This window comes from Octopus bimaculoides, chromosome 16, assembly GCF_001194135.2.
Source record: "Octopus bimaculoides isolate UCB-OBI-ISO-001 chromosome 16, ASM119413v2, whole genome shotgun sequence".
NCBI lineage: Eukaryota > Metazoa > Mollusca > Cephalopoda > Octopoda > Octopodidae > Octopus > Octopus bimaculoides.
The window spans coordinates 6,145,907-6,148,308 of record NC_068996.1 but is presented as its reverse complement, the minus strand read 5'-3'; the positions used below and the strand labels follow the sequence as shown (position 1 = coordinate 6,148,308).

The 2,402-nt window shown below is 41.6% G+C and overlaps 1 protein-coding gene across 1 annotated transcript in view; it reads left to right on the top strand.

Moving 5' to 3' along the window:
* Positions 1–2,402, top strand: part of LOC106871266 (coiled-coil domain-containing protein 42 homolog) — a 52,674-nt gene that overhangs the window by 23,960 nt on the left and 26,312 nt on the right. The gene's annotated exons all lie outside the window — the stretch shown is intronic.

Below are 2,402 nucleotides of genomic sequence, written 5' to 3'. Positions count from 1 at the left end.
AGCATTCAAGCTGGCTCCTACGGAGGGCACTTTTGAGGCCTTCAGGATCCATTTTCCATGTTTTTTTTTCTTTTCATTTTATTCTGACGATGAAAATTTGCAACACTTCCACAGAGTTATATGTACTTCCAAACTCTCTGTAGTAATTAATTCCCTTCATATCTTTAGACTTGAACCTCCATTCGTTCTAAGCAAGTGAAATGTAAGACTATCACAACTATCATAATTTTTCCATCATTTCACCATTTCTGAAAAAAATATTAAAAATGAGATTGAGATTAAATGAATAGGATCCATTTCATCTCAATCTCATTCTATCTTTTGTTACAAATCTTTAGGGGGATACTGTAACCGGAACAGGAAGATTAGTTTTCCACCTAGACATAAGTTTCATAAACTACAAAATATAAATATCCACACTGACACACTTGAAACATACCTGTTATAAATCTTTATCTCGATTTGAATGTACGTGAAGGTATTTAGAATCCCCAAACCTATTTCTGCAAATGTACTAAGAACTGATGCTGATCATAGTTTAATCAATAAGCATAGGAGCGATTTAAATGCAGTAAAAATAGGGAGATCAGTGGGGCCCCATTTAAGTGGCCCTTCAGAAATTGAACCTCCTTACGATACTCCCTGAGGGTTCATGGTATGAAATTCCTTGTCACTGCTCCGATTTGGTCACCAGTGCCATGTATTTAGTTTAAAATGCAGTAAAACAGGGTGGTCAGTGGGGCCTCACTTATGCGGCCTTTAAAAAAATAGACCCCCTTAGGACATCCACTGGGATTAGGGGAGTTGCTGGTTTGAGTTTCGTTGTCTTTGCATTAACAGTCTAGGAGGAGTTAACGAACATAAAAATGTAACAGACAGAAACATCACTCAGATTTATTTAGAGATATTTCTTTATATGTATGTGTGTGTGATCATCATCATTTAATGTCCATTTTTTATGCATGGGTTGGATGGTTTGACTGTTGCTGGCCAGTTGGGGAGCTGTTCAAACTCTAATTGTCTGTTGTGACATGGTTTCTGCAGCTGGGTACCCTTCCTAATGCCAACCACTTTACAAAGTGTACTTGGTGCTTTTTACACTCACTAGCACAAGTGCATCTTTGCTGTACCAGAATGAGTGCATTTTACATGGCATTGGGACCTGTAAAGGACATGCCTGAATGTATAGATGATCACAATTCTACTTAGCTTGATGTGTCTTCTCAAGCACAGTAAATCACCCTAACTTCCAGTCGTTGTCATTTCCTCAGCCAGGTCCAGCATCTGAAAAAGGGGTGGCACTTTTGGGTCTGCTGTAGGCAATATGTGTTTTTTGTGGAGTCTGGAGGCGACAAACAGAAGGGCCGCCCTAGGTGGCACAGACTCTAGCTACACTAGTGCTCATGTCTTCCTAGGTCTACCCCTACTACAGATTCCCTCCTCAATTAGAGCTCAGTACTTCTTTACGCAACTATCCTCATCTATACACATCGCATGGCAAAACCAAGGCAGTCCTCTCTCTTGCACACAGATATATATATATATATATATCAATGTATCTCTGTATCAACCAGATTATCAAATGTTGTTATACACTACAGGTCACAATGTGCTTCTAATTCTTTCTTGGCTGTGACCTTCTCTGACCACAATCAGTATTCAGTGATCATGTCATTTGCTCTGCTCTGTTTTTGAATTACTTCATTTTGGATCTGCTCTTGCAGTGATATTCCTATTGGGCAAGTGAAATCGTAATTGAACCATACTCGATGACTGGCACCGCACCAGTGGAGCACTAACAGCCCTGTCCGAGCGTGTTCATTGCTAGAGCAGCTGTCTGGCTTCCGTGCTAGTGGTCCGTAAATAGCACCATTAGAGCGTAATTGTTACTAGCGTTGCCTTCTAGCACTTGTGCTGGTGGCACATTATAAAATCATTCGAGTGAGGTCATTGCCAGTGCCGCTGGACTGGCTCCCGTGCAGGTGGCACATAAAAAATACCTTTTTGAGCATGGCCATTGCCAGTACCATTAGGAAGGGCATCCAGCTGTAGAAACTCTGCCAAATCGGATTGGAGCCTGGTGCAGCCATCTGGTTCACCAGTCCTCAGTCAAATCGTCCAACCCATGCTAGCATGGAAAGCGGACCTTAAACAATGATGATGATAACAACATGGGTCTTTCCATGGCTATTTATGTTGTAGCCAATTGATGTTCTTCCCTCTTCATAATGCCCACATCTCACTTGCACACACACACACACACACACACACACACACACACACACACATGATGATAGTGATTGTGTTCAGATTTATTGTTCAAAGATATGTATTTCGTTTTCTCCACCTTTCCCCACTCCTCCCTCCTTTCCTTCCTGCTGATCCAAGTCTCCCCCCCCCCC